Genomic DNA, 7,847 nt, shown 5'->3' on the forward strand with positions numbered 1-7,847 from the left:
TCTACTTATATCTCAGTATCAGATCAGGATAAAAAGTGTAGTTGAGCATTAGACTTCAAGACGTTCATCGATTGAAGAAGAATAACTACTAAGGGGATCTTGTGGAACTTCATCAACAAAAGGTATGTGGAGACTTGAACTTATCTATCACTCAAAACTATATCTACTCTATATCATATTTGAGACGAAAGTCGTATATGAAAAAGCGGGGGTACAACAACCACACCCAATATTTCGCTCAACAATATGTATGGAAAAACTCCAATATACTTTCTAGAGAATCAACTAGACAGTCAGACTCAATCTATATAAAAATTATATCAAAGAGTTTATATCTCAATCTCTCGATTTGATATATACTCAAGCAAATAGAAATCTGCGAGTCTTTATCAAATACTAGAGAGATAACTTGGATGGTACCAAAGACCAATATCCAAGTGTCAATTAATTTAAATCAACAACCAAAAGGTCGGATATTCTAATTGATTGAATAACGCACAACCTGTGATATTTCAATTATATAACAAAATATAAAAACGGAAAAAAAATAACACAGACACCAGAATTTTGTTACGAGGAAACCGTAAATGCAGAAAAACCCCGGGATTTAGTCCAGATTGAACACACACTGTATTAATCCGCTATAGATACTAGCCTACTCCAAACTAACTTCCGTCTGGACTGTAGTTGAACCCAAATCAATCTCACACTGATCCAAGGTACAATTACGCTCATACGCCTCTGATCCCAGAAAGATGCTACGTATTTGATTCCCTTAGCATATCTCACCCATAACTAAGAGTTGCTACGACCCAAATTCGAAGACTTTAATAAACAAATCTGTATCACACAGAAAAGTCTACGGTAATAGATAAATCTGTCTCCCACGAATATACATACGATTTTTGTTCCGTCTTTTGATAAATTAAGGTGAACATGAACCAATTTATAGACCAGACTTATATTCCCGAAGAACATCCTAGTATTATCAATCACCTCACAATAATCTTAATCGACGCATCGAAAAAAGATATTGCGGAATCACAAACGATGAGCGAAGATGTTTGTGATTACTTTTCTATCTTGCCTATCGGAGATATCAATCTCAAGCCAGTCCTTACGATTGTACTCGTACGATAGAAACAACAAGATCATATCACATAACTACGAGAAAGTAGTATCGGTATGGCTTCACAATCCCAATAAAGTCTTTAAGTCGTTAACCTGGTTTAGGGAAGAAAACCCAGGGTTAAAGGAGAATCGACTCTAGCTTATGCAACTAGTATTATATGTAAGGTGCGGGGATTAGGTTTCCCAGTTGCTAGAGTTCTCCCTTATATAGTTTTTCAAATCAGGGTTTGCAATCAATGTTAGATTGGTAACAAAGCATTCAATATTCTCCATTAGATGACAACTGATTAGATTTAAGCTATTTCGAGTTTATGTAAACGTACCCAAACATGAACATTTGTTGGTTCAACAATACTTAACCAAATGGTTAGCCATATGAGTAATTTCATATCAACCATATTCTTATTCACCATAACTAGTTCAAATGACTAAAATGAACTAGTTAGAGAGTTGTTCAATTGCTTAGATCTTATGTAACTGCACAAGACACAGTCGAAGCAAAAACGGCTTGATTCAATCGAATTGGTTCATGAACTTTATAGCAATGGTTTGAAAAAGCATTCTTTAGTTTATATAAACATGAGTTCAAGAACAACCGATTTTAGATATAACCAACTCAAGTTCGCGGACTGGGTTCGCGGACTTAAGTTCATGGAAGGAATTCACAAACTCCAGCATAAATTCTCGGATCGAGAACTTGCCAGTTCGCGGACTTGGATCACGCCACCTCCGGTTCCCTTGATCATTAAAGTTCGCAAACTTTGGTTCAAGGAATAGGACTTGTACATATATGTGTTTCCATGATAATGCTTATATCCACTAATGGTTATATAATCCAAACTCTCATTTCAATCATTGAAACATTCTCAGAGGACGTTATATAGTCGTTATTCACAAACCATTTTTCGTCAGAGCAATTTTCAAAGTGATTGAAACATAACATGGAATTCGTCACTAGGGTAAAGATGAATTTGGCTAAAGCAAAAGGTTACCAACACATATTTCGAGAAATAGATAGGCGAGTTAAACTCGGCTCGAAATAGCAAATGTGTATAAACAAAGTCTATATATGCAAACGACTTTCGTCTCAAGAATAGTATATGGAGTAAATATATTTTTGAGTGATAGATAAGTTCAAGTCTCCACATACCTTTTAGCCGATGAAGTTCCACCAGTTCCTTGAGTTGTCCTTCGTCTTGTATGATGATTTCCATGGAGTTCTTGATCTCAACTACACTTTCTATCCTAGTTCGAGACCTTTAGCTATAGTAGGCTAGAAATCAAGACTTATAATTTTGATCACTAACATTGATAAACATGCTTGAGATAACAACGCATGCGAGTTCGACCGAGCAATGCTCTAACAATCTCCCCCTTTTTCAATTTTAGTGAAAAAACTATTAATGCATATGAAATACAAAAAAAAAATACAACTTTTGTAGCTCATATTCCACATGTATAATCTTCAACACTACTCGAAATCTTCATCGCTTCCAAGTACTCCAATGATACCAAAGGTTGTAAGTTGAACATCATCGTTGTTCAAAATCCGGAGTTATAACAACAAGAAAATAATAGTTCTCAATCATTGTTATATAGTGTCATAGTATCATATACATCGTCAAAGTTCAATTGTATCACAAATTTAACAACAATACTATGGTGATATGTATCACCCCCCCTAGTAAATACTCCATCTCACATGGAAACCACTCCCCCTTACATAATGATCTGAAAACCATATGTATTTGTAGTGTGAACTACATATTAATCCTCCCCTTTTTTGTCAATAAAATTGGCAAAGGTACAAGAACGAGATCATAATGAAATTTCCGAAATAGATATTTCTTGACCAAAAGAAAGCAAAAATATCAACTTATATAGATGCAATCATAAAGCCGAAGCTAAATGCATTAATCAAGGAGTTTAAAGATACCAGATAACCCCTGTAATATTCAACAATCGCATTCCCCACAAAGATTTGTCAATTAAGCACAAGTTCAATTAAGAACTCTCCCCCATAATATGTCATTCCCTAAAGAACAACAAGTGCGACCTTAATTTCGAAAAAAAAAAGATTTCTTTGGACATAACAAATCACATACAAGTATGAATTTAAATCCAAAATAATCAATTAGATTAACCACAAGAGAACCCATGATTAGTTTATTCGGAAATGCTCAACATAAGTGACTTATGGAGACTCAAAAATACTCAATTAGATTAATCACAAGAGAACCCATAACTAATCTAATCGGAATACACAACTGTTGATGGTGGATTTTAGTTCAGGTATAAAATTGTAAAACCAGTATTTAACGCGCTGACATCCTGCAAAGGGTAAAGCCGTTTGATAAGTGATGAGTACCTTTTCGCTTTATTTATTCGAAGCAATTCAATAAATACACAAAATTCACCCAGAATGGTGCATGCAGCAACAATCCCAATTATTCTGTGAATTTTAGCATTATTAATTAATGCGTGGTTTGCCTAGTATTTCTTGTGTTGTTCCTCGCTGAACTCTCATTATTAGCATGACATGATGACTGAGTGTTCACTCCTCTCAGCATAGTAACATGAATCACCAAGTGCCGATTTTGAGACATGCACGAAATACCCGTACAGGCTACATTACTCTCTGACGAAGAGAATTTTGATTCTATGAGCTTACAGCTCGATCGAACGTATTTAATTTCCTTAAGGAAAATCTAGACTGTCCATGTCAGTCTCAGAAACGATCGCGGCCACACAAGTTGGTCGCGCAATTTAACAAGCCTAATCAAACCATGGTAGGAATGGGCGATTGGCGTGATGACCACCGGAGGGCCCACTTGTTCCCTAGACGGTCGAACATCACACAAACACCTCCCAACACCGTCAAATGCCAACCCTAAGTAGGGTGGCCGTGCTGATTTGTAGAGGTTCGATCGAATGTAAACTGTCTAGAGCAGTCTTAAAACCATCGCAACCTTCGAACTTCGCAAACCTGGTTGGACGGATTAGATCATCCCATGAATGATCAGAGAAGCGTTAACGCGCACGTTGGCGTGCCCACTTATCCCTTGCCTGATCGGTTTTCTCACGACAAAACCATGGAGCAACGAAAGGTTTGCTCAAACCATGGCTGTCGTGATGCTTTAAAAGGTCGTGGAAATACCACAAATGTCTTAAATCGATCACAACCATACAACTTAACCAACATATTTGGATGGCTTAGATCGCGCCTAGGACCATCAGGAAGGTGCATGCATGTTCACTATCAGCCCAACGTGGGCCCCACACGGTTGGTCTCCCCAAAGGAGGAGCACAACCTGCCAAACCGTTTGGCCAAAGTTCTGCACGCGTGACTGATCCAAAACCTTAATTAAGGTTTGCGGCATTTCATATATGTCGCAGTTTGATCATGACCATCCGTATTCGCCAGCTCGGATGAAGGGTATAGATATAGACTAAGGAGGTCCAGAGAGTATCAACATGATCACCGTGGGCCCACTTGCGCATGTAACTGGTCGGCCAAGGTGGACCATGGCCAGGCGCCTTGAAACGTGCGCCCAAAGATGGCATGTCGTCCCCCCCCCCCCTAAAATCCTATGCGGCAAAGGATTTCTGCCACAAATCGACCACGACCACTCACCTTTGCCAGACAAATTGAGTGGTCTAGATCGCACCTCAGCGAGACAGAGTGGCATGCATTTGTACACCGGCAAGCCGTCTACACGCATTCCCGATCGGTCCCGCCAGAAACTTTGTCCATGTTTGATTTCGGTTAAGCTAAAGAGTAATGCTTGCGCACCTATTTAAAACCCAAAAATCCATCAACGGTCGCAAATATGTGCTGCAGATCATCTCGTCCGTCCAACTTTGCCAACTTGGTCGGACAACCTAGGCTAAGAGTTAAACGGCCAATGAGGCACCTTGGTGATCACCGTCCATCACTCCACCACAAGGAGTGATCGGACAAGGGATTTCCCGCCCATGCGGCCTCCAAACGATCACTCGAAGATGGTTGGGCATGCAGCTATTTTAAGACGCTTAATCCGCGGCTTACTCCGTTAAGCTTTAAAACAGTGATGCTTCATACATATTGAATGTACTCGATGCATTACATGCATAAAGTATACACGATATTTCATGAATATCGATTTTTTAAATAACTCAGTTATTTAACCTAGCACCGTATGCTACTTTTTGTGGGTCCCACGATCCACTCATTCGAGACATCAAGCATATCACAAATTGGGGGATATATACTGGGGTATTTTCTGGCGGTTTACAGCGCGCGGTGTGCAACGCGCTCATATATAAGAACTTGTCAGGAGGCATGTACGGTTAAGATGATGAGGGAAGTGGGCCAAGAAGTGATCGTGCAATCGTCTACAAGACCCCACTACTCCATCACTCAACTTCCTCCACTTCTTACGAGATGAGAGTTTTCGCTCAATGACTTGTATAAATAGATCCTTTGCCTATTTCCAAACAACACGAACAAACACAAAAAAACCAAGTGTTGTCATCGTATCCAGAAAACACCAGCACTGATTGCTTACATTCTTGCAAGCCAGTTCAATATTCTGATACAAGTCATAAACAGTTGATACCTTCACAATCTCAACATTTTCTTCGCTACCCTCCCTAAGATCAACCACATCTCCTTCACATTGTGACCGAAACAAGTCTGGAACGACCATTTATTTATTTAGGCCATAATTGTATAGATTGATCTATCGAATCAAAAACACTCCCGTGCAATGCATTTGTTTAGGGTTTAGATTCGTTTCTCATCCATACACACCCAAATTTAACAAAATCAGCAGAAACATTTTTCACCCATAAACAATTGGCGACCACAGTGGGAGACTAATCTCTCGGTTGTGAAGTCAATTTCTTCACCTAATCCCATTTGGTTGATTTGAAAATGGTTGGTCTTAGGACTCCTCAAAAGAGTTCAAATCCCGGTCGAAGCTTCTCCAATAAATATGCCTCTCTTCCCAACGGTGTGTCTGATGGTGTAACCGGAAGAATACCAACATTGATCGAGTTAGTACGGGTGTAGGAGATTCACACGAAGAACATGGACCTGATCAAAGAAATAATAAACGGCATACTCGATCTCCTCATCAAGATGACATCAGATATGAGCGGTTCTCCTGTCACAGAGATTTCTACACTGTGGACTGATCCTCGAATCAGCGGACGGAGATGTTTGCTGCAATCAACCAGATAGCCCCTGACGTGCATTTAACTCATTTGCGTCCAGAGGCCTCAAAAAAACCAGAGATGTCTGTGAATAATGTTACATTTACAGAAGAAGACATGAAGGCAGAAGGAGGTCACAACCGGGCCCTACACGTTACTGCACACATCAAGGATTCAGAGTTCAAGACGTCCCTCATCGACATGGGAGCGTGTTCGAAAATGATTACCATAAAGACACTCAGGACGACAAAGGTTCGCCCAAGCAAGATCGTGTGACATCCTACCACGATGGCATACATTGAAGGGCCTGTCCAATCAAAGGTAAAATTCGAAGTCATAGAAAAGGAACCGGACTACCATATGATACTAGGGAGACCATGGCTTCATGACAATAGGATTGTCCCCTCGACGGATCACCAATGCCTGAAGACCATGCTGAATAAATAAGTCGTTCGTATTCCTACATCATTGAATTCTTACGCACTAATATGTGGAGTGGAATTATTTGAACCAAGAGAAGCTCCGCGCGGAGAATCAGACAAAGTTCATTGCATCCCACTCCCCACGTGGGCGTCAATCCAGGAGGAGGACCGACTTGCATCATTGAAGGCTAAGCCCCATGATACATCTTTGCTGATAAGGCGTCCCAATTCTTTTTCATCATGTGAAGCCGCGGCCCACGCTCACACTAAGAAGGAATGAAATTTTGTGACAAGGTGTGATCAGAAAGGGAAAACCGTGTACCGACGTCGCTGTTAGAAATTAACAGGGTACCCAGTCTCTCCGCCCAACGGAATGCTACAACAACGAAGAACCACAAGAAGAAGTGCTAGATGCTCCACGACAGCTGTAAGATGGCACCAACTCCATAACTGATGAGCTCGAAATCGTTAACATCAAGAATGAGGAATATCCTGGGCCTATCCCCATCAGCTCAATATTGTGTACGGATGAACGCACGAAGCTCGTGGAACTTCTCAAAGAATACCAGGACATATTCGCTTGGGCATATGAAGAAATGCCCGGTTTAGATGAAAAATTGATTACCCATCATCTACATGTCATACCTGGATCCAAGTCGGTCAAACAATCTCCGAGGAAATTCAGACACGAGGTAGAGGAGGAAATCAAGATTGAGATTCATAAGTTGCTAGTTGCTGGTCTCATTAAACCCATTTATCATCCGACCTGGTTGGATAATGTGGTTCCGGTGAAAAAAAACGGACAAATCAGGTGATGCGTGGATTTGAGATACTTGAATAGATGCTTCCCCAAAGACGTTTTTCCTCTACCTAACATCGACATGTTAGTAGATGCTACCAGCGGACACGACATGTTCTCTTTCATGGATGGATATAGCGGCTACAATCAAATAAGGATGTATGAGCATGACGCAAGTAAGACAGCTTTTCGAACTCCGTTGAAAATTTTTACTATACTGTAATGCCATTTGGTTTAAAGAACGCTGGTGCAACGTGTCAATGCGCTATGACGGTAATCTTCCACGACATGATGCATAA

This window comes from Papaver somniferum, chromosome 9, assembly GCF_003573695.1.
Source record: "Papaver somniferum cultivar HN1 chromosome 9, ASM357369v1, whole genome shotgun sequence".
NCBI lineage: Eukaryota > Viridiplantae > Streptophyta > Magnoliopsida > Ranunculales > Papaveraceae > Papaver > Papaver somniferum.